The sequence below is a fragment of the Mauremys reevesii genome, linkage group 12 (assembly GCF_016161935.1).
Source record: "Mauremys reevesii isolate NIE-2019 linkage group 12, ASM1616193v1, whole genome shotgun sequence".
NCBI lineage: Eukaryota > Metazoa > Chordata > Testudines > Geoemydidae > Mauremys > Mauremys reevesii.
The window spans coordinates 50,471,643-50,495,529 of record NC_052634.1 but is presented as its reverse complement, the minus strand read 5'-3'; the positions used below and the strand labels follow the sequence as shown (position 1 = coordinate 50,495,529).

The 23,887-nt window shown below is 52.8% G+C and overlaps 4 non-coding genes across 4 annotated transcripts; 2 read left to right on the top strand and 2 right to left on the bottom strand.

The window, feature by feature from the left end:
- Window positions 1-15,622: 15,622 nt before the first annotated feature.
- Window positions 15,623-15,695, bottom strand: TRNAF-GAA. The gene has a single exon. It is a non-coding gene; the product is annotated as a tRNA-Phe (tRNA).
- A 1,482-nt stretch (window positions 15,696-17,177) lies between these two features.
- On the bottom strand, window positions 17,178-17,258 carry TRNAS-UGA. The gene has a single exon. It is a non-coding gene; the product is annotated as a tRNA-Ser (tRNA).
- A 5,132-nt stretch (window positions 17,259-22,390) lies between these two features.
- On the top strand, window positions 22,391-22,462 carry TRNAK-UUU. Its single transcript has one exon. It is a non-coding gene; the product is annotated as a tRNA-Lys (tRNA).
- Window positions 22,463-23,732: 1,270 nt separating this feature from the next.
- On the top strand, window positions 23,733-23,804 carry TRNAA-UGC. The gene has a single exon. It is a non-coding gene; the product is annotated as a tRNA-Ala (tRNA).
- The last annotated feature ends 83 nt before the right edge of the window (window positions 23,805-23,887 follow it).

The following is a 23,887-nucleotide window of genomic DNA, read 5'->3' as shown; positions in this document are numbered from 1 at the left end:
GGTGGGAATTAGTAACATTTTGAGGATTGTTTGGAAAATGAGCCTTTGCTGGCAAGGTTTGTCTCTGTTCATATTTCACCTTCAGGTGTTATGTTGAGGGATCTTTAGCATATTTTTGGGAGGTTAATAACTATCTCCTCAACTTTATTTACTCAACTTAAAAATTGGTCACTTGATTTTTGCATCTCCTGTGAAAATACAATTGACACGTGTGGCTTTGTACAGGGGTCATGATGTTAAAGTTAAGGAATTCAGTCTCTGTACTTCTGGGGTTGCTTTTTACAGCTGCCTCAGGCCAGGCACACTGGGCTGTTAACGGCACCCACTGTCCTTGCCAGGGGCCCCTGCTGAACCCTGGGGGCTGCACTGCAGTGCTGGGGTGACTCTGCAGGGGGAGAAGCTGCTGTGGAGCAATGTAGAGCAGGTGCAGGAAGGAGACGGGGTCACTATTCACATTCTGAACTGCACAGTTTTCCAAATTTGGGACTAGATTCATAGACTTAAGGTCAGAAGGGACCATTATGATCATCTAGTCTGACCTCCTGCACAATGCAGGCCACAGAATCTCACTCAACCACTCCTGTAATAAACCCCTAACCTATGTCTGAGTTATTGAAGTCCTCAAATTGTGGCTTAAAGACCTCAAGGTGCAGGGAATCCTCCAGCAAGTGACCCGAGCCCCATGCCACAGAGGAAGTCGAATGTCCGAGAACAATTCTAGGGGAAGGTGAATGCAGAGCAATGACACTGGAGATGCCCAGACCTCCAATAGGGGCAGTGTGGAAATTACTAATGGGAAGATCATTTGTGAAATTAGTCGTCACTGCCAAGATTTGTCTCTGTTCCTATTTCACGCTATGGTGTTAGTTAGAGGAATCAGTACAGATTTTTACTATATTAATTAAACACTTAATTTTATTTAATCAAGCCAAAAACTTAGTATCACTTATTTGTTCTCTGTCCTAGCAAGAATGAATTGAATTTTGTGACTTTCTGGAAAGTGCAGCGAGATTAAATGTGGGAAATTCAGTCTCTGTGTTTGTGAGCTGATGTTTTCCTCTCACAGGTCAGTGCCTGCATTGAAATACCCAGAGGGATCTAAGGGCTGGTGTACACTGGGCACTGAACTGGCAAAGCGATGTCTCCCAGGGTGTGACCCCCCCACAAACCCATATAATTAAGGTGACCTAAGCCCAGGTTAGATAGTGCTAAAGAAAAAGAAGAATTGTTCTGTCCATGCAGCTATTACATTGATGGGAAAATCCCTCCAGTCACTGTCTACTCCAAAGTGCTATAGCAGTGCCACAGCAGCATTTTAAGTGTAAACAGTGAAACTAGATTTATCTCCAGTTCGCACTGTGGATGCTCAGGCACTAAGACTACAATAATAACAACAGCAGCGCAGTGCTTGCGTAGTTGGCAAGATTCGAACCTGCGCAGGGAGACCCCAATGGATTTCTAGCCCAGCGCCTTAACCACTCAGCCACAACTACTTAACATGCAACCATTTTGCTGCATGATGATTTTGTTCTCACTGAATTGTCACTTTAAATTGTTTGCCCAGACCAGCTTCCCCAGCACACTCACGGCTGCGCATCAGTTTAAGTATGTCCTGGGCTGAACAGCGAGAATTCCTGCCCATTTCCCTTCCGGCTGGAGCATGATGGGAGTGAGTTTGTGTTAATGACATTGCTGTAGATTGTTGTTCATTCCCCACTCTGACAATTCAGACAGTCCCTTTCCTAGTCAAATCTCCAGCACATCGTTCCAATAGCAGGGGGCAGGATTTCTCTGGGGCACTGAAATTTTTCAGGGGGCTGGTGCATGAACTCAGCCTTGCATTCCACCCTTGATGTTTCATGGACTAACAACAGCAGCAGAAAGAAAGAGCGGAGCCAATATCGCCCTGGCAGGGATGCAGGTGCCACGTCCCCTCTGTCTGACCATTGCCATTGCAGGAGAGAAGGGTTCACTGGCATCGAATGCCCTGGCTCAGACCAGAGACACAGGGAGGTTTTGCTGTTTATGGATCTGTGCAAAGGAAATTGTGTCTCTGTGTGAAACTGAGGTCAGAAATGAAACGTCCACATGGTGGCCCAATGCTCTAGGGAATGTGGGTGAAGGACTCGGGCTGAGAAATGATTTAACAGGGGTTTGTTTCAATTTATTGCCCTGATTAAAATCTATGGCTAAAAGGCAGCCACTGTTGTTAGTACTTGTACCTGTGTAGGGACACCCCAGTGGGTGTCAAGTCCATTGTCTTCACCAGGGGCAGTCGATTATTTTAGCAAAGTACAAATTTCTTGGTCAAGGCCTAGGCTCCAAAGAAAACAATACACTGCTGATAAGAAGAAGTACATAAAAAGATTTTGCAGCCACCATGGGCATAACTATGATGTGTCATGTTTCACTCTTTATACCTGGCGCCACCTCCTTTCCCTTTAGCCTTGTAGTTGACCAAGGGCAAAGCTGAACATCTCCTCAGATACCAGGGAGTGTTTATGTCCATTCCTGCGAGCTACACAGGGGTTTGATGTTGCTGCTTTCAGTCCTCCGGCTCTGCCGGGATAAGGAACAATTCAGGCTGTCACTGAACTGAAGGAGGAAGATCAGTTTTTGACAGGGAGAGGGACGCCTCCTCTTAAAGGTGTTTGCCTGGCTGGCAGTCCTGGTCCCCAGGTCTCGCCCGTGGGGCTCCAGCAGTTTTGGGACCAGGTCACCCCTTGGCCCCACCTGCCACCCCAGGCGCTCCCAGGGGCCCCGGCAGTGCAGCGGAGCTGAGCAACATCTGCCTGCTCGCTCCAGTGGCTGCCGGCCCTCCCAGAGTCTGCACGCCCTCCTTCCCCACCCCCAATCTCCTCCCAGAGCCTGCACCCCACCCTCCTCCTGTTCCTCCACCCTGCCCCAGCCCAGAGCCTGCACCCAGCACCCAAACTCCCAGAGCCATAACAAGGAATTTTTGTGCCCGAGGCAAGGGCCAGCTCCAGGATCTTTGGCGGCAGGTCCCTGAGTCCCTGTCGGAGGGAAGGATCTGCCACCGCATTGCTGCCAAAGACGCAGCAGCGGTAGAGCTGCCGCCGAAGCGCCGCTGATTGGGGTAGAGCTGCGCCTCCACTTTGCGCACCCGAGGCAAGTGCCTCACTCGCCTCGCCCTTGTTACGGCGCTGCAAACTCCATCCCAGAGCCTGCCTCCCAGAACCCCTCCCCCACCCAAACTCCCTCCCAGAGACCAGCCTCTCACCCCTTCTGCACCCAAACTCCCCCCAGAGCCTGCACCCCAGAACCCCTCCCCCACCCCAACACCCACCCAGAGACCAGCCACGCACCCCATCAGCACCCAAACACCCCCCAGAGCCAGCACCCCACCAGCACCCCAAAACCCCGCAGGGGGGCAGGGGTTTGAAATGAATTTAAACGCTCAGCATTTTCCTGTGCAAATGAATAAAGACCTAGCAGAGCTGTCCAGCAGCTGAAATCAGTTCCAGTCCTCGGCGTCTCTCAGAGGGACACTCAGTAGCTGAGGCAGGTGGGACACCTCTGTGGTGATGACAGGTGAAAAAATGCTGGATTCAATGAAAGCTGAGCCCATAGGAGGGGAAGGTGAACGGCAGCACCACACAGGGTCATAACACTCAGACACGGGGCTTCACTGTCACTGCCCCTGTGTTTTCCATTATTTCTATCCTCCCCCTCCCCCACACACTGTCACACACAACCTTCTCCCCTTGAGCCCCATCCCACCCCTATCCCTCTCCCCCACACACGCCATGGGACACAGCCTCTCGGTGACTCACCCAGATGGGGGCTTGTCTCTGCATCTCCCCAACAGGGGAGCAGAGAGCTGAAAGGGCCACAGGAGACAATGGAGCTAGGCAGGAATAAAAAAGACTTCCCTTCCCAAGAGTCCCGTTAATCTCACCCATGGGACGTTCCAGCACCAGGTGGGCTCAAAGCACCAACCTTCCCCTCAGCAATGGAAGGGGGAACCAGCTCTATCACATGGAAGGAGGCTCCCCACCTCTGCTGCTGCCATCCTGCAGCCTTTAATATGGATTTGTTTTAGCTAATGCAACCCCCCCACTCCGTTAATCCATCCATGAAACATGGAGATAAACTCCTAAAAGCAGCATCCAGTGGTGCAATGGGTTAGTGCCCAGTACTTACAGAGCAGTGCTGAGTGGAGTCATGCTGAGGTTGTGAGTTCAAACCTCACCTACAGCACTAGTTTCCTTTAAGCAAATGGCTTCTGCCAATCATTTTGCCCTGCAGAAAATACAATTGCAGCTCAGAAGACACCGAGGTCCCCTTGCTTTACAGAGAGCAGGGCAGATTCCACAGATCTACCAGGCTCTGCTCTCCACCAGCCACCTGTGTCAGGAGGGGTCGAGCAGAGCCCAGAGCACTGCCCCCGACTCCCCCTCAGTCTTTGCTCCCCAACCCACCTGTGTGTTCACCCTCTTCGCTGTGAGACTCAAACCCTGCCTGGCTTTCTGTATGTCGGTAGTTTTGGTTGTCTGTCGTATTGATGTGCATGTGGGTCCTGTGTAATTTTTGTGGATGCCTTGCATAGTTGTGTGTGTGTGTGTATGACTTTTGCATGCAGATTGTTTTTTGCTAAGTATTATGTGGTTTTTGTGCTTTCCTGTTGTGGGCTTTTGCTGTACTTTTTGGTGTGGATTTGTTCTATGTTTTGTGTGGCTTTCCCTTATGTGTAAATGGCTCTGTGTGCTGTGTGGGTTTGGTTTTTGTTTATGTCGGTGTGGGCCTGTGCAGTCTGTGATGTTCTCTTTCTGTTTGTATCTTCATGTGTAAATTCACTGGAACTTTTCAAACTCTCCACAGCTTTGCCAATTTTCACCAGGAATTTTACTCATTAACAAATTCTAACTTGTTCTCTACCAGTTGGTGACCATTGCCCCAGGGGCCTGTCAGTCTCAGGGTCCTGATTTCCCATTGACCCTTCCCCCTTCTATTGGGACTGGGAACTAGCCAACCAAAAAAACCCCACTCAGTTTTAGTAAAGGGCCAACAGTCCCTTACATAACCTGAGCCTGTGAGGGAGGGAGAGCTCAGTGGTTTGAGTATTGGCCTGCTAAACCCAGGTGTGAGAGCTCAGTCCTTGAGAGGGCTATTTAGGGATCTGGGATAAAAATCTGTCTGTGGATTGGCCCTGCTTTGAGCAGGGGGTTGGACTAGATACCTCCTGAGGTCCCTTCCAAGCCTGGTATTCTATGATAGGGTCACCAATGTGCAGAGAAACTAGCACAAGCTGGGCCCATGGTGTAATGGTTGGCATGCTGAAATCTGAGTTCAAATCTCAATAGGACCTTATGGTAAATCCCTGGAGATCCAAGCGCTTTCCTAACTCCAGCTGTCTAAGAATGAGTTGTTTACCTTGTGCTGAGTGACTCATACCCACTGGAGCCAGGTCTTTGGTTGGAATGGGGTCTAGAAGTGGCTATGATTTGACTGGGTGTTTGGGATTTCTGATGCCCACAAGTTTGGCCCTTGTGCTTTCTACCACACTTTTCCTCTTGCCCACATGGCGCTTGAAGAAAGGAGTGTCAGGGCCAGGTTTCATAGTCAGGGAAAGGCAGGAGGGAGGAAGAGTCCCAGGCTGGAGCCCAGCACCTCTCCTCCTCTGGGCACCTAGGACAGAGGTGGCTGGTGCTGACAGCTCCAAGGGAAGGCTTAAAAGCCACAGAGCAACCAAGGGCAGGGCAAGAGGAGGGGAGAACCATGCCTATGCGTGGCCAGCAGCAGCCACAGAGACACCCAGCCAGGCTGCTCCCTGGCCTGCCGAACCCCCACTGAAAACCACCCACAGCCAGCTGCTGATGCTCTGTGGCCAACATCAGAAGACAGTAGGAAAGCAGGGCCAGCCCCCCTGGTGGGGCCTCTTACCGTTCCCACTCATGGTGCTGACTTTTGCAGTGGGGCAGGAGATTTTACCCCAAGAGGCATTTCCCCAGCTGGCGAGAAGCAGAGAAACACCCGGGCTCCCAAGGGGCTATGTAGCAACCCCCTCAAGCACAGGGACAGGAGCACACTTGGAAGAGGGAAACTGCTCCACACACTAGCCCGGGCAGCCGCCCATTTTCTTTGGCAAGTCAGGAAGGGCAAAGGCGAGACTGGAACCCTCAATCGCCTGATCCGAAGTCAGACGCCTTATCCGTTAGGCCACGTGGTCACAAGAACAAAACCTCTCCAAGCACTTATTTGGAAAAGGCAGACACTGTGTTTCTCAGGTCCTCTACTGAGTGGGGCCGAGACTCTCTGGGCACAAGAAGTCGAGTTCCCAGCGAGATGTGAGACAATTCTCTTGAGCCAGGTGCAGGACTTTGGCAGGGAGGCTCAGGCATGAGGGATTGGGGTGCAGTGGACAGACCAGCTATCTAGGTGCTTAGATTTGGTCTCACTGAGGAGAAGGAGGAATCCTGCTGACAGGCAGTGGCTGTGGAGAAAAAGTGGGCTGTCCAGGCTGCTCAGGTCTCCTTCTTCCAGCTCCTCATCTGGCAGAGCTGCTCCACCGGCCTGGACAAGTCCGCTGCATGCACAGCAAATAGCCCAAGAGCCATTGCTGCCCAAACCTGTGCTGGCGGGTGAGCTTCTGTCTTCCCTGTCCCATCTGCGCTAGAGCAGATCACTAGATCGAGAGAGACAGTCAACAACTATTAAGGCTAAGATTATATAAAGGGGGTCACAGAATTTGTGACTTTCAGAGATCTCAGTGACATTTTCCACCTCAGCCCTGGGGCAGCAAGACTGGAGCTGTCGGCCGGTGGGGGCCTCACAGCTATCAGCCACCAGTGTCGGAAGGGGCTCCCACAGGCCCATGCCACCACGGATGGACCCCACAGCTCCCAGCTACTGTGAGTGGATCCCAGAGCTCCCAGCCACCACATGTGACAGGGGGACCCTGGAGCTCCCAGTGGGGTGACTGGGTTATAAAGTCCGGTCAGTGGTGCTGCGGGGCTCAGGCAGGCTGGTCCCTACGTGTCCTAGGGCACCGCACTGCACCCTGGAAATGGCCAGTAGGTCCCCCCTGCTGCACCGCTGACCAGGAGCCGCCCGAGGTAAGTCTGCACCCCAACCCCCTGCCCCAGCCCTGAACCCCCCCAAACCCAGAGCCCCCTCTTGCACCCCAGAGCCCTCACCCCCCTGCACCCCAACCTCCTGCCCCAGCCCAGAGCTTCCTCCCACACCTGGAACCCCTCATCCCTGCCCCCACCCCAGAGCCATCACCCCGTCCTGGACCCCAACCCACAGCCCCCTCCTGCACTCCGAATCCCTCGGCCCCACCCAGCAGCCTGGAGCCCTCCTCCACCCCAAACCCTCATCTCCCCACAGCTCCCACGGGCAGACCCTGGGGCTCCCAGCAGCCATGGGTGGCGGGGAGCCCCCCCAGCCCCACCCCACTGCGTACGGACCCTGCAGCTCCTACGAGCGGACCCCAGAGCTCCCAGCCGCGGCGGATGGACCCAGGATTTCCCAACAGGCCTTGATGGCGGGAGGACCCGCAGCCCCACGTCATTGCTCACAGACCCTGCAGCGCCGCAGCCCGGGAGCTCCCGGCCGCCCGGGCAGGAGAGGAGCCCCTGGCGCTCAGACACCGCAGGCAGAGCCCGGAGCTCCCAGTCACGGGGTGAGGAGGAGCCGCAGCCCTGAGCTCCCGGCCGCCCGGGCAGGAGAGGAGCCCCGGCGCCCAGACACCGCAGGCAGAGCCCGGAGCTCCCAGTCACGGGGGGGGGAGGAGCCGCAGCCCCGGGTGCTCCCGGCCGCCCCGGGCAGGAGAGGAGCCCCCGGCGCCCAGACACCGCAGGCATCCCCCGGAGCTCCCAGTCCGGGGGGGGGGTGAGGAGGAGCCGCAGCCCGGGAGCTCCCGGCCGCCCTGGGCAGGAGAGGAGCCCCGGCGCTCAGACACCGCAGGCAGAGCCCGGAGCTCCCGTCACCGGGGAGGAGGAGCCGCAGCCCCGGGAGCTCCCGGCCGCCCCGGGCAGGAGAGGAGCCCCCGGCGCTCAGACACCGCAGGCAGAGCCGGGAGCTCCCAGTCACCGGGGTGAGGAGGAGCCGCAGCCCCGGCCAGGCAGGGGCCCTGCAGCTCCCAGCCGCCGCGGGCGGGCGGACGCCAGAGCCCCCGCTGCCATCGGGACCCCGCGGCCGCCCCGGGCAGGACCCGTCACCCCGCGACCGGCAGGAAACAGCCGCATGCGGAAGCGCCTCGCGCCCTGTGACCCCGGTGCTGCGGCTTCGCGCCAGGCGGGAGGCGGCGCCGCGGCTGCGGTCTCGGTCCCTCCGCCCGGCAGCGGGACCCGCCCCGCGCGGCCTCGCGCCGCTTCTCGCGGGCGGCGCTGAGCTCTGAGCGCACAAGGCCCTGGCGGCCCCGCCCCGCATCGCTGTCAGACAACGTCACCAATGGGAGCTGAGCCTGTCAGAACCGTCGGTTGGGGAGGGCCCAATGGGAGACCAGCTTTCAGAGACCCGCCCCGCACGAGGGCCAATGGGAGAGCAGCTGTCAGAAAACACTAGGCAGGCCAGCACCAGCCAATCAGGAACCGCCCCTCATCTCAAGGACCCAGATAGCCCCACCCCACCTGTCCTACCCCCATAGCAGCAGCCTGCACCAGGAGCTTGTGTCACTCCCCCCAGTAACCGCCAAAGCAGGAGTCTCACTTCCCCTCCCCCAGTCACAAATGACACTTCCTACTTTTCACAGCCCCTTCCCCATGTCTGGCCACACGCTCCCAGCTCAGGGTGACCACACTCCCCGTCGGGGCAGGCTCTGCTCAGCCCGGCTCCCCACAGCCCGCACTAAACATGTGGGGCCCAACCCCAAAACTTACTCCTATTTTACCCCAATGGCCCCAAACTGCCGCTTTTAATATATGCAAATAAGGTGGGGCCACACTCAGGCCACGCCCCAGCTCTCCAGTGGAGCCACCCGGCAGAGAACCAGGTGATATTTAAATTAGCCAGGACGTCGCTCAGTCATTGCCCTCTGCTCCCAGCAGGTGGCGCCGGAGAGCTCCGAGCTCGCTCCCTTCCCTTTCGCGCGTCGGCTTCAGCCCCCGGGTTACAAACGCACCAACCGGGGAGCAGGAGTGCGGGGCTGCTCCAGGGTGACCAGATGTCCCATGTTTAAAGGGACAGTCCGGTTTGGCAGGACTTTTTCTTATATAGGAGCCTATTGCCCCCCACCCCCGTCCCGTTTTCCACAATCGCTTTAAGGTCACCCTATGGGGCAGCTCTGCGGGGACGGACTTGCACACTTGGGATGTTAGTGCAAAAAACTCCTCCTGGGCTGAGTAAAGGTCAGAGACCTGCCCTTAGCCTGCCCTGAGTGGGGGTCACCCAAACCGACCCTCACTCGCCAGCAGGTGTCACCCTGCTGCCTGGGGAAAAGGCAACACCCCCCCACTCCCCAGCTCTGCGTGGGCGGAGAGCCAATGAGAACTTCTATTAAAAGGGAAAGAGAATCAAGCCTGAGTTTGGGAAAACCCCACAACCACATTCAAATCTACGCTCATCAGCAACCCCCCACCCCAGAGTACACTGGGCAGTGCTGTGTGCGGTGTGACAGTCCAATCCAATGTTCCTTTAAGAGAACCCTCCGCTCTCCTTCCCCCAACCCCCACTCCTCTTGGGCAGCAAAGCCCCAGGGGTGGGGGAGGGAGGGGAAGGCATCAAAAGACACCTCCGCTTCTGCTGCCGACACTCCCTCAACTGGCTCTCGGTTTGCCCTGTTCACTCTGCGTCGCTGCCGCTCCACGGCATTGTCCTTCACCCTGCTGCTGAGAGCTCCTGTGTCGCCACTTCCCCTGCTGCCACCTGCCTGTCTCCTGCAGCCTCTGCGCGGCCACGTAGTGGGGGAGCCTCGCTACAAGTGCAGCCTGGACAGCCTCTGTCATTGCAACACCATGGGCAGGGTGAGAACCGCCAGCTGGGGGAGACTAACACCCTGCCCCGCCCTTTCCACCTGAGCCCCGCCCCTTCTGCGAACACCCCTGTGCCCAGCGTACACCAGCCCTTAGATCCCTCTTGGTATTTCAGTGCAGGCACTGACCTGTGAGAGGAAAACATCAGCTCACAAACACAGAGACGGCTTTCCCCACATTTAATCTCGCTGCACTTTCCAGAAACTCACAACATTCATTTAGTTCTTGCTAGGACAGAGAAAAAAATAAGTGACACTAAGTTTTTGGCTTAGTTAAATAAAATTAAGTGTTTAATTAACATAGTAAAATATGTCCTGATTCCGCTAAATAACACCATAACATGAAATAAGAAGAGACAAATCTTGTCAGTGATGACTAATTTTGCAAATGACCTTCCCTTTATTAATTTCCACACCGCCCCCATTGGAGGTCTGGGCACCTCCAGTGTCACTGCTCTGCGTTCACCTTCCCCTAGAATTGTTCTTGGCCATTCCCAAATTTGGAAAATTGTGCAGTTCACAATGTGAATAGTGACCCCGGCTCCTTCCTGCACGTGCTCTACATTGCTCCACAGCAGCTTCTCCCCCTGCAGAGTCACCCCAGCACTGCAGTGCAGCCACCCAGGGTTTTGCAAAAATTAATAATACAGAGTTTGGAGGAAAGTAAACATTTGGGAGTTGTGGAAATAGTAAAAGGCAACAGTTGTGGTGTTACAAGAAGGGCAGTTTTTGGTTTAATAATAAAACCCAGTTATATAAATGTAACTGTATGTGCAGCTCTGTGCACTCACGTTGGATGGAAGCTTAGTAATTAAATTATACAAGAGGGTCAGGTAAAGTGGCTGCTACCACCACTATGTTTTGTCCCGAGAAGCCTTTACAGCCATTCTGAGGGGAAATGGGCCCTTTGCCCACAGAAATGGTCTATAGGGGACGGCTGCAGGCAGCAGGCGGAGAGATAATCTCATCAAAATGATTTGACTCCTGGGTAATGTAAGCAAAATCACTAAAGGAATGTCCGGGGTTTCTATTGGCACTTAACTGGCCTGCCCCTGGCTGTCTCTGGTTGTACAAGATGGACGTGTAATCGGGGTACAGTTGTGTAAAAAAAAATTATTGCAGTGCAAGGGATGTTAGACAAAACAAAATGTTGTGTGTAATTGGGTAAGGTTTTAAAAACTTAAACTGAGACTTATGGTTTGTAATATAATGTTATGAAGGTTAAACTATGGAAGGAATGTGCATATCCCGAGGACGTGTGCCGTGTATATTGGAGAAAGGGTAAAAGAAATGCAAACAAAACATGGTACTTAGCTCAAACCCTATTAGGGCTCCAAAGGGAGCCACAATAGGTTGTGGTTTCTTTTTGAGATCTGTGTGTTTTGAAGCAGAAGATGAAAGTGGAAAGTAATCAGAACTCAGGTGGAAGTTGATTGTGTCCCTTTTAAGACAGTCTCTGAGCTGCTGATGGCTTTGGATCCAAAAGCCAAGCCCGAAAGCCGGGGTGAATGCAAATGACCTAGCTGATGGGGGAAGGAGAGAACTGCCCATCAGTGGCTGCACAAAGGAGCTGCAAATAATAAATACATCTGGTCAGCAACCAAGCTACTGGAAGACTCAGATTGTGGCCCTCCAGGAAAGGGAGGTGAAAAAACAAGTCAAGCCTGAAAATAAGGGGGACAGGTTAACCCTAAGGAGTGTGTGTGTGTATGTACAGTGCTAAAGCTAAATCTAAAGCTGTCTCTCAGCTATTACCTGAGGATAAACTTAAAGCTTGGTGCAGCAGATAAACTATTGCAAACTGGGTCTGTTGTACAAGAGGGGAAACTGAGGCACACCACCTCATGAATTTCATAAATGACCAGTGAGTGGGGTAATTCACTATCTAACTATAGAACAAAATAAGGACAGCCTGGAGGAAATTCTTCTGTTTTTCCTGCAATTAGCAAGGAAATTTGTAAAAGGAAGTGGTATTATTATTATTAAGCACTAATCTGTCCCCACTGGGGGTGTGTGTGGAAATTGTTTCTTTTGTTTTTCAGACACTCTACAAGCAAGCTGGTGCCAGCAAAAGACTAACCCAGAATACCATAAATCTATGTTTTGTGTTGTTTGTCTGTGGTGTTTGTCTTGTTGTTAGCATTGTTGTGTTTCAATGAACAGAAAACCTCATGACATGGATGGGGATGGCTTCAAAAGGCTGACCTGGGGGAAGATGTGTGTGGACATTCAAAATGCTCGACTAGGAGGCCAGCACCTGTGTAATAGCTACCGTGGTATCTGGAAGTGAATCGGCAGCTGAGGTGGGCCCCACAAGCCCTATGGGAATAATGAGAAGGGGATTTGCTCACTGGGAATCAATGGAGGGGTGTGTAAAATGGTGTAAATCCAGAGAAGATGTTTGAATGTGCCCCTCCCTGATGGCCGTGGAGGAGCACACCCAATGGCCCATGGCAAGGGGTGGACAATTGGGTGTACTGTGTATGAGGTGTTTTGCTGGAAATGTACATATTACTGGGGGCACAATTACACCAGCCCCTAACCAAATTCCACACTACACACTGCTCTCTGGGCTTTGGTGCACAGATAGATCTGTGAATCTTACTGCTGTGAATAATCGAACCAGCGCATACAGCCTGATTCCACACCATGTGGTTAAGTTGGTTTGGACAATAACCCATTTCTCTGAGGACATTAAATGGACTTATGCTATGGACAAAAGCACGAAAACCTGCAGCGGCAGCGTATTGCAACTGCCAGCAACTGGACATGTTAAGGGCTTGACCCCGTCGAAGGAGGAGAGGAGGTGTTTCGGTGGTGGCCGGGATGTTGGACCATGCGGCAGTGGTCAGGTCTCTCGGTGTTGCTGTGGATTGTTACAGCGGCTGGTGTATTGCTAAGTATACTTGTGATACGTTGCCTACGGAAATAACCTAGAAGTAATGGAGTAAGCCCCTCCCCCCTGTACTAGACAACCTGGACCCAACCTTCCCAGGCCCACTATAGTGGGAAGTCTGGAACACTAATTGGAACCGGTGTGGCCCGCCCGTACGAGAGAAGGTGCAGGGCACTGTACTGCGCACGGGGCAGTGGGACAAATGGAATATCAACACCTTCCACCTTGAGGCCTGGCCCTATCAGGAAATGTGTCACCATATGTCCTATGCTTTGCTAAGGGGGAGAATGGGAACAGGGACACAGGCAAGGCTCTGTGGCGTCAGGGCTGGGATGGGGACACTGAGGAAGGAAACTGGAATCGTTGCTTGCTGGAAATTCAACCCAATAAACATCTAATTGTTTGCACCTTTGGACTCTGGGTATTGCTGCTCTGTGTGTACGCAAGACAGACCCAGTAATTGGAGGGTGAAGGGATAAACCCTCTAACACTAACTTACATCTAACACCCATTTGAACCCCTTCTTTTCACACCATTGCTCATTCTCAGGGGCTGCTTTGTCTCCAGACAGATCCATTCTCTTTCAGGACAGCCTTGCTCTTTCCCTCTGTTTCACTCACTGAGGTGTCAGAGTAAACACTCCCTTCCTAGTCTCAGACAAACACTAGTATTAACTGTTTGCTACTGATGGGTTTAGAAAGCATTTGTCAAGATGCCATTTCTGGGGGATTTTTCCCAAGATCCAGTATTTTGTGTTCAAACATCTCCCAGCTTCCTTGGTGAAAATAAGGCCAAGATTTCCTTGCAATGTAGAGGGAGTTTTTCACCCCAGATGGGACTCAAACCCACAATCTCTGACTTAGAAAGCCATTGCCTTGTCCATTAGGCCACTGGGGCCCTGATGAAAGAATGGAAATTCCATCTCCTAAATGCATATTTCTCATATTAACTTGGAAGCCAAATACCCTCTTTCTGCACCTTACAGATATGTCTGCATCCCCTGGCAGCGAGGCTACTGGGCAGGTCACTTACAGAGCTGAGCACCACCTTTCTGCCAGCCATCTTTAGAGAAGAAGGCTCTTTCCCCTGACAGCCACACAGCGCTGCCTAGCATCCCGAGAGCCTCCCTCATGTTCTCCCACAGCAGCCGCCTGCCGGTGTGGGTGGGAAAAGGGGACCAGGAAGCAGTGCGGCCTCATTCCGGGACAGGAGGCCCTCGCCACGCCCAGGCCTGCCTCTTGCCTTCAGCCCTGGCAGGCCGCCGCCTCAGCCAGGAAATAAGGAAAAGGCGATGAATGAAGAAGTCAGGAAATAACAAGGAAATGAAGAGGTTTGTCGAATGGGTTTCTGCCCGATTTACCATCTTCTCAGCTGCCGCTCAAAGTTAAAGACCTAAAGTCAACCTATTGGCATAAGTATAGATGGTTGGATGGGAATTAAAAGGAGCTGCTGTCACAAGTGTTAGGTGCCTGCAAGCAGCATGCAGACTGTTGAAAAACACCGCAATTAGAGGCTCAGATGAAACGTTTGCCCTAAATCAGAAACAACAATAGGAGGACCAGCAGAACGCCACTCTAGGTACATGGCAGAGTACTGGAGGCTGTTAGAGGCAAAAAGTCATTCCTCAATATTTGGAAATCAGATCCTAGTGAGGATAATAGGAAGGTGCACAAACTCTGGCCTGTTAAGTGTCAAAGTGTAACAAGTCAGGCCAAGAAAGAATCTGAGAAGCAACATGCTAAAGACACAAAAGCTAAGCATAAATCCGGTCAATGCGAGTCCTGGTCTGTCCCCGCAGAAAGGTGAACCCCCTCTGTGGCTGGAGTGAGCTCCTCTAAGCTGACTTCACCACAGACCTGTGCCAGGTAGTGCTCATTGTAAAAATATTTCCTCTGACAGTTGGGAAAATGGGACCAGCGGTGCTCAGGCCGGCTGACACAATTAACCCCCCCCCCCCAACACCAAACATCATGCAGTCCAGAGGAAGGGAGCCTTTGATCTTCCCTCTCATGCCTTAACTGGAGACCATACACACTAATATAGCAGTAACCAGTGCCACAGAGCACAAAGCCCACCAGTAATGCCCTCCCTGGTTGGAGCTCCACCACCTTCTGTACTCGCACCGCGAATGTGAAGAACAAGACTCCAACCCCATCATTCTTTCCTGGCCAGGAAGCCCTTCCTCCCATCACCCTCTGCCCAGCAAGCTACCCTAGAGTCATGAATGTGCATTTCCTGAACACCCACCATGGCCAAGTCCAGCTGCTCCAAGGCACTGAACAGCAAGTGCCTCCTCCTGGACCCCCAAATCCCTTCCACACGGCCACTTTCACAGATGCCCCTTCCCTGGTACTGCCCTTGCTCAGCTGCGCAGAGGAGTTTTCACCCCCACTCCCTGCCTGTCACTGCCCAGCAGCCCTCTGGCACCATTCCTGAGGGTCACCCTGCCTTGCTCTCTCCCTGACATATTGGGAAAGACAGCTCCCATCTCTCCTTGTTAAAGGTCAGGTGGGCCAACTAGGGGCAGAAGCCCATTCTATGTTTTCCTACTGCAGAGCCCAAGATCAGAGACTCACCATCAGTGCCACCCAGAGGGGAGGCAAGCAGGGCAATTTACCCCAGGCCCCATGAGAATACAGTATTGCAACTTTTTTTTAATTGAACGGGCTCCCAAAAATGCTTTGTTCCAGACCCCTAAATGCTCTAGGGCAGCCCTGCTCATCTTGGGTGCTGACACACCACTGTGCTCCCAGAGAACAAGCCAGCAGGGTACAAAGAGAGATGAAAGGGCCTGCCAAAGCCTGGGATTGAACCAGGGACCTTTAGATCTTCAGTCTAACGCTCTCCCAACTGAGCTACTTTGGCAGCTGTGTGGTAATGTTTGGGCCTGTTGCTTCTCTGCCCGGGATGTTTTTGCAGCAGTTGCACACAAAAAGGACGTCATTGGGAGGTGCCCATGAAGACAAGACTCGCTTTTGCCTGCCTTGCTCAGCTTGACTTGCTGCCTCACCCTGTTCCTGCCCTAGTGCCCGGGTTGACCTGGTGGTGGAAGGGGACTGGGGCCAGTGGCGCGGGGAGGAAGTTGAGCTGGACCCTGAGCTAGACTAGACCCTGGCGGTGAGAGTCTGGCCACCACCTGCCGCCCCACCCTGTTGTCCTGGCTTCCCCCACTGGGCGTCATTTCGGGAGGGAAGTGGGGCTTCTGCCTCCTCCCGATTTTCACACCGCAGAGGAGTGCGAACAGGAGAACGAACGGCTGCTCCACACCCCACCGGAGGAACCCGGCGCCCTTAGCTGTGGGGAGTAAGAAGTGGCTGTTGGCTGACAGGGCCTGTCCCCGAGGAGCTGGAACAGCAGCTGGCGCCTCCCCATCGGCTACAGGCTGTGGGAAATGCTCATTGCCTGGCTGCATGGGCGGCTGCTGCTCCGTGCTCTGGAGAGCGTCTGTATTGCTCTGTCAACCCCCCGTCTTCACTGAGCCAGTCTGGTAAGGGCCCAAGTGCCCCTCCGGCCTGGCAGCTGAGAGTCTGTGCAGACATCAGCCCCCTGCCAGCCCCACAGGCAGCAGCAGCGCCAGCCCCAGCACCACAGGGGCACTCAATGCACTTCCTGTGGGGAAATGGCTCCTTGGCATCCAGCTGCTAGAGTGAGAGCCAGGAGAGAGCAGTGTCTGGCTCACCGTGGGGGAGAGAAGAGACCTGGTGAGTGCGGATCTCCCTCAGCCTCTCCCGCAAGGCTGGTCAGTTGTATTGTCACTGTGATAGTCGGTGCTTCCCTTCAGGGCCGGCCCTAGAGGGATCCGGGTATGGGACAAATCCCCCTTTCCTCCCCAGGCCCTGTCCCCACTCCACCCCTTCCCCAAGCCCCCACCCCTTCCTGCCCTGCACCTTCCTGCCCCATTCCTTTCCCTCTCCCACTCTCCCTGCTCCTCCCCCAGCACCCCACTGAACAGCTGATCACTGGCAAGTGTGAGGAGCTTGTCAGCAAGGCCTGTAGTGGGTGGGGGGGAGCTAGCTGCCAGTGGGCACTGAGCACCTTTTTTTCTCTCTGTTGGTTCTGCAGCCCCGTAGCTCCCATGCAGTCGCTGACTCAGCTCCTTTCACATGCTAGAGAGAGGAGCAGAACCAGGGCTATGGCTGATCTATGGGGCACTAGGTGAGTGGCAGAGGCTTCAGGTGCTGAGAGTTTGCCTGACCCCTCAACAACACAGTGTGAGGTGGTGTCCCAGGCATCTCTATGAAAGGAGCAGAACAGAATTTACTTGGGGTGGGGAGAGAATTGAGAGTGTCTCAGGGGGTTGTACAGAGGGATTGCCTGGGTGAGAGACTGGCTAAGATGCAGGCCTCGCTGTGAGCAGGACTTGAACCTGCGCAGGGGAACCCTATTGGATTTCAAGTCCAACGCCTTAACCACTCAGCCATGAGCACAAAATTGCCCCCATGCCAGAGAAACTGGTAAATAATCCCAATGCCCAAGCGTGAAGTCATCTGAACTACAGAATTCCCACAGCAAACCTGGCTCCCAAAGCACAGGGGGGATTTGGGGTTTGTTCTGTTTGCTTAGCCAGGTGCCACAGGAGTCTTTGCTGCTTTTACAAATCCAGACTAACACGGCCCCTCTGATACTCCTAGTGACACTCTCCAATGGATCCCCATCCTCCACCCACCTTGAGCTAGGTAGGAGCGGATCATCATTATCCCTACTTGAGAGAGGGAGAAGCTAAGGCTGAGAAAGGAGAATTGACTTGTCTTAGGTCACACAGCCAGCCAGTGGCAGAGTTGGGAATAGGACCCAAGAGCCCTGATTTTGAAACTAACGATCAGATCATGAATTTCAAACACTGAATGACCTGAATAAAGTGCTCTCAGATGAGCTCCAGACCAACAACAGTTCACAGTAATTATTCAGCAAGTATTTGAGGAGAACTGCAATGTTAGAGAGAATCATGAACTGCTCAGAGACGATTAATGCAGCAAAGCAGCAAAATTTGTCAACATATAACAGGTTATGACTTATTTCCTTGGTCTTAAAAGAGAACAACAAGGACCTGAATCTCCTCCCTGTCAATAACCCCCTGCTCAGCCAATCAGGGTAGAGACTGAGGGCGGGAGGCTGAGGGTTCTCACCAGAGAGCCCAAAGGATGGCCCAGGTCACCGGTGGGGATCGCTGCCCGAGCACTATTTCAGCCCCACATTTTTGGGTGGACCTCCCACAGTGGGAGCTGCAGAGCACTCCCCCGCAACACACACATACACACACACACACACACACACACCCCGCTCCTGGTGTTGGGAGGGGAACAGGTGAAAGGACAAAAGAAGCAAGAGACAAAGAGAAAGGAGGGAGGGATGGATGGAGGAAAAGGTGAAACAAAAAGGACAAACCCTAATGTCCCCACTGATTCTATGGGACAAAATCCCAGGTGCGGAATAAAATTCTGCCTCCTTAAGTTCGTGTTTTCCATGCCTAGAATTCAACTGTCACCAGATGGATCAGACTGAACAGGTTTCAAACCTCGAGGAGGCTTCAACCTTCTAAACAGGGATGGCTGTTTTCTAGTAAAATCAGGAAAAGGGAAGGAGAAAACTCGAAAGAGGTTCCTCCTGGCGCTCACGTCCGTGAACCCGAATACTCTCTCAGTCCTCAAAGAGAGACCTGGAGAAGGAGACTTGCTGAAGCAAAGCCACAGGGGTCTCTGAGGTTTCCCTGGCCCCTCACCCCTATCCTGCCTGGCTGATGTGAGCATCTCTCTGTGAGGTCATCACCTCCCCACCACCTTTGACCAATAGTCTGAGGTCCTGTAAAAGGCCTTTGTGATGTCACTGCCACACCCCTCCCTTGCTGTGCTAATGTCCTGCCCCTGGCCAGGCACTGTGGAGGTTTGAGCTACTCCCTGTGCATCACCCCACTCAAGGAGCGTTCGTTCTAGGAAGCAAGCCGGCTAGACAGGAAAACATCAGATGCTGCTCCCAATGCTACACTCAGTTTTTCAGAAATTAGTCGACTTTATGGCCAGAAGAGACCATTAGAGCATCTAACCTTACCCCCTGCATATCACAGGCCTCCTGTATGACACAATATCTACTTTTGGGGCAAACACATTCCAGAAAGATAGCTAGTCTTCATGAAATGACATCAGGACATGGCGAATCCACCACTTTCCTTGGGAGATTGTTCCTGTGGTGAATCATCCTCGATGTTGAATATTTGTGCCTTAGTTGTAATATGAATTTGTCTCTTTTCACCTTCCAGCCATTGGGTCTTTTTATGCCTTTCTCTGCGAGATTAAAGAGCCCTTTAATACCCCATCTTTTCTCTCCATTAAGGCCCTTCAACACTTCAATGAAGTCACCTTTCAATCTTCTTTTGATACGCTAAACCGGTTGAGCTCAGTCAATAGCTCACTAGACGGCATTGTTCTCCAGCCGTCAGAACACTTCGTGGCTCTTTGGTCATCAGATTCCTGAACTGCAACTGGATGTGGTTCTTGTTCTTCTGCACAACATAGCTCCTGGAGAAGAGGGATCTGCGAATGTACATTCGTATGATACCTTTGTTTAACTGATGAAAACATAAACTAGACACTTAGAGGACTGGAACTGATTTCAGCTGATGGACAGCTTTGCTAGGTTTTTATGCATTTGGACAGCAAATGTTGAGTGTTTACATTAATATCAAGCACTCCTGTATAGAGGAGCCCTGAACATAATGGAGAATGGAAATGAAAATGTTTAACTTTAAAAAAATAAAAGAAAGAAGGTTATAAGAGAACACGGGGTTTGAACTGAGGACTACGTGAAAACTGCAGTTAAGCACTCTAACACTGAGCAATATCCCCGATGACAACAGGAGTATGGAATTGTGAAGTCCAGGACTTTGAAGGACAAACCCTGATTCATCGAGCTCCTTTGCCATTCCCAGACCACAGGTGGTTTTCAAAATGGGGTTTGATTAAACTTCTTAAATGTGGTAAACACCACAGCTTGCACACCCACCGATATAGCTTCTCCCACTGACATAGCTGCCACCTCTTGGGAAGTGGATTAACTGCACCCACAGGAAAACTCTCTCCTCAGTATAGAGCAGTGGTTATCAAACTGAGAGTCAGGACCCCAAAGTGGGTCATAACCCTGTTTTAATGGGGTCGCCAGGGCTGCCATTAGACTTGTTGGTGCCTGGGGCTGAAACCAAAAGTCTGAGCCCCACCACTGAATCCCTCAAGCTCTGGTTTTGCCCTCCCTAACTGGGGCAGGGCTCCGGCTTTGTCTCCTCTGCCTGTGCTCAGTGTAGAGGGTCTTGGTGTGTCTTTCTAGCGTCATGTAGTAAGTTTTTTTTTTTTTTTTTTTGCAAAAAGGGGTTGTAGTGAAAGGAAGTTTGAGAAACCCTGGCATAGAGCCTCTGAATATGTCTAGACTTGGCTCCCTGGGGCAGATCAGACACTGAAAGTACAGCCATGGAGACACCACACACCAGCCTGGCCTAGCAGGCAAAAATCAAACCTCCACAGAAAGATGCCCATTGCTTTCTAACCCGTCTCCCTAAGCCCTCAGCCACAGCCACTTAACAAAGGGGCTTTTCTACACTATGGTTCTGGTCTCACTGAAGGGGCATTTCCAATTGTTTGCTCAGACCAGCATTAGGGAAAATGGTGCCCTGGGCAAAGCTTGTACTTTGGCACTTCCCCATTGCCCCTGGACGATCCCCACTCCCCCTTTACCGCTAGCTCCTGCACTCCCAACCCTTGCACCTCCTTCACCCCTAACTCCTGCCCCCTCCTGTGCCCCCTTTGCCCTTAACTCCTGAGCCACCAGCCATGGCCCCTCTCCTGCAGCCCCTTCACATGGCTCCAGTGCTGGGGGCCCCGCACGTGTTCTCCCTTTCCCTGGGCTTTGGCATCACTAGCCCCTGATTAGCGAGTAGGGTTCAGTGGTCCCCAAAAAGTGGGGCATGACTCCTAGGGGGACACAGAGGAACATTCATGGAGTCAATGAAATCAATTGAGCTTCTTCAGTCTCTCGCTGGAGACATTTCCCTTGTTTTTAAAGGCAAAAATCCTGATCTTTCCAATGGGAGCTGCTGCTTCAGTGTTCAGTTTGGGGAGGGATCTGGCTGCACTCAGAGATCTGCCCGCGGGTTACAATCTGTGATCCGAAGGGTCGAACGCAAACAGCGTTTAGATGGGACCCTTAGTGCCGCCCCCGTGTGGCCAAAGATTAGAACTGACCAGCAGAGTTTACAGCTGGAGCCTGGGACGCTCCTGAACAAACTCGCGTGGGATCCTCGCTGTGCAGCAGGAGGCGGGGGGAAGCTGATTGTCAGGGCTCAGGGCTGCACCCTGCCAGGCTGAGCCGGTGTCTGTGCTAAGCTCGGCATCAATCAGGTGATTCTGGGCAGTTCGGGGTCATGCTATCATGTGGGCAGCTTGTTTAGTTTACAGCAAAGGTTGAGTCCTACTTTGTGCACCGTGTGTGAGAATGAAAATCCTAAACCTCCCTTTGAAATATCGAATGCAGCAGGACGTGTTATTGTCCCTGCCCCAAAGCAGACAGACCAATGGTAATACTCTGCTGCCATTTTACCATTTTTGTTTGCTAAACTCCTTCTTATCTGCCCGGCCCAGGCTGTCCTCTGCCGCAGCTGCTGCTCCCGGCCTGCTCTAGAGTCAAACACGCAGGGCCCCCAGGGGAACAGAGGCTGGGACAGGGCAGCAGCCTGGGCTGGGCTGGGAAGATGCTGGGAGTTCTCTTTCCCTGAGAACTGGCCTGGCTCCCTTCTCAACAGCAAACAAATCAATTCCACGTCCCCTCCCCAGAAAAACCAGCCTGGAGCCAAGGGCAGCAGGGGACGATTCCCTCCAGTTCCCACCGAGGCAGGAGAGAACCCAGGGTGTTTCTAGCAGAGCTTATGGAACTGAGGTGGGGAAACCAGCCTTTAATAACAGGCAGTTCCAGTTTTAGCTAAGTGTTTTTAACAATTTCTACAACATTAAATAACCCTTCAATCGTAGTGTCACCATCCATAAAATTGCTTCAGCCTTACAGGTTCCTAAGTGCCCAACTAAACATCTCTTCAAATCCAAGGGAGTGGAGATCAGTCAATGTTCAGAGTCATCCCACAAAAAAGAACCATGTTGTGGTACATACTGGCCCCATCATGTGGCCATGGCCTTTCCCTCCTCCTCCAGAGTCAGAATGTGATCAGCTCACACTGAAGGGGTGCAACACCCCTCTCTTGGTCTCTGTGCCAGAGCTCCTATCAGCTCAGTGTCCTTCCCGCAAGAGTTGGCTGCTGAGAGGGTTGCGATGGGGTAAATGAAGGCAGAGGAGGATTGTTCCTCATGGGTTTCTTTGTGTGGCCCTGTGATCCTGCTGGAGGAAGCATGATTTGTGCTTGTTTCAGTAGCTTGAGTTGGGCTCAGGTTGTGACCCTGAGTACAGGGATTCCTGCACTCTCTGCTCTTAGCCCCTCAGGAAATGGACAATGGAGCAACTTCAGAAATTGGATAGAAAGTAGCCTAAGAAAGTGTAGCATAAGTGAGGAGACAAATAGCATCTACCCCTCCCTGGTGGTCTAGTGGTTAGGATTTGGCACTTTTACTGCCAAGGCCTGGGTTCAATTCCCAGTCAGGGAAAAGTGACTTTAAACCAGAGCTGCTTTTGTTATTCTTCACTTACAACATAAACGAATCCGTGGTGTTTTCCTGATTCCCCCATCTTCCCAGTGTCTCCATGGCAGGGCTGGCTCCAGGAACCAGCCCAGCAAGCAGGTGCCTGGGGCGGCCAATGGAAAGGGGAGGCTTCAGCAGCAATTCGTCCCTCTCAGAGGGAAGGACTTGTGGCCAAAAGCAGCAGAGGTAGAGCTGCCGTTGATTGCAGCTTTTTTATTTTTTTTTCCACTTGGGGTGGCAAAAACACTGGAACTGGCCCTGCTCCATGGAAGACAATTTGTTAAATCCCAGATGAGTGGAGTTAAATCAGTTCTCAGCCTGAGTTCTTAGGTCTTAATCCTGAGGATATTGTCCCACCATGGGGTCATTTCCTGCCTCTCTTTCATACAGAAGCACAATTTTCCTTGCACAGACACAGGAACAGCAAGATCTTTCTCTGTCCCTTGTGCAAAGCAGGGGGCCAGATTCCATGGAAACAATGGACAAGCAGGGGGCCCTGGGCACATCCAGCCCTGGCAGTGAGATGTTCCCTCCCCTCTTTCTTTATGCCCCTGTTGTTATTTCATGGATAGTCTGGGATGGGGAAAAGCTGAGTTCACTCCAGGTGGAGGGGAAAAAGGACCCTGAAAATCTCAGGCCCCAACCCCTGCTACCAGGATCACTGAGGTGCTGGGGATTTGAGTAGGAAAGGGACTGTGTGAATTGTCAAGGTGGGGAATGAATAACAATCTACAACTAGATCCACCTCATTAACCACTGACACAGGCTAACCCTGCTGCCGATAGAAGGGAAAGTGGGAGTGATTCTTTGCTGTTCAGCCATGGAAACAGTGACCCAATTGCACTGCAGTGAATGTGCTGGGGAAAGCTGGACTTTACAGGCAGGTGGAAACACCTGGAGCTCCCCACCCCACTTCTGCCGCCAGGGTGAGGTGTTGAGCTGCTCACAGCATCCCCCACCATGACCTTGCAGCACGGGGTGGCAGCACCCCCCACCCAATGCAGGGGAGAGGTCTGAGCGTATCTCTGCACCCTGAGACCAGGGCACAAACTCTCTCTGTCCCACACATAGAATCTGGCCCTGCTGCAAAGTGACCCCTATGAACAGTTAACCTCCAGGAGAGCAGGACTGGCCCTCAGAGAGGGGAATGGGCTTCTCATGAGGCTTATAGGTCACTGGATCCAGTGGAGACAGGAGGGCTCTGGGTGTAACCCATAGTCCAACTAACCCATGTGGGCATGTAGTTCAGTGGTAGAGCACATGCGTTGCATGTATGAGGCCCTGGGTTCAATCCCCAGCATCTCCAAGTTCATTTTTTCACCCTGGTGCTTTGCTCATGCCCAGCTGGGATGTGGCCCAGCAGTCTCCCTGCAGGAATTTCAATCCTGC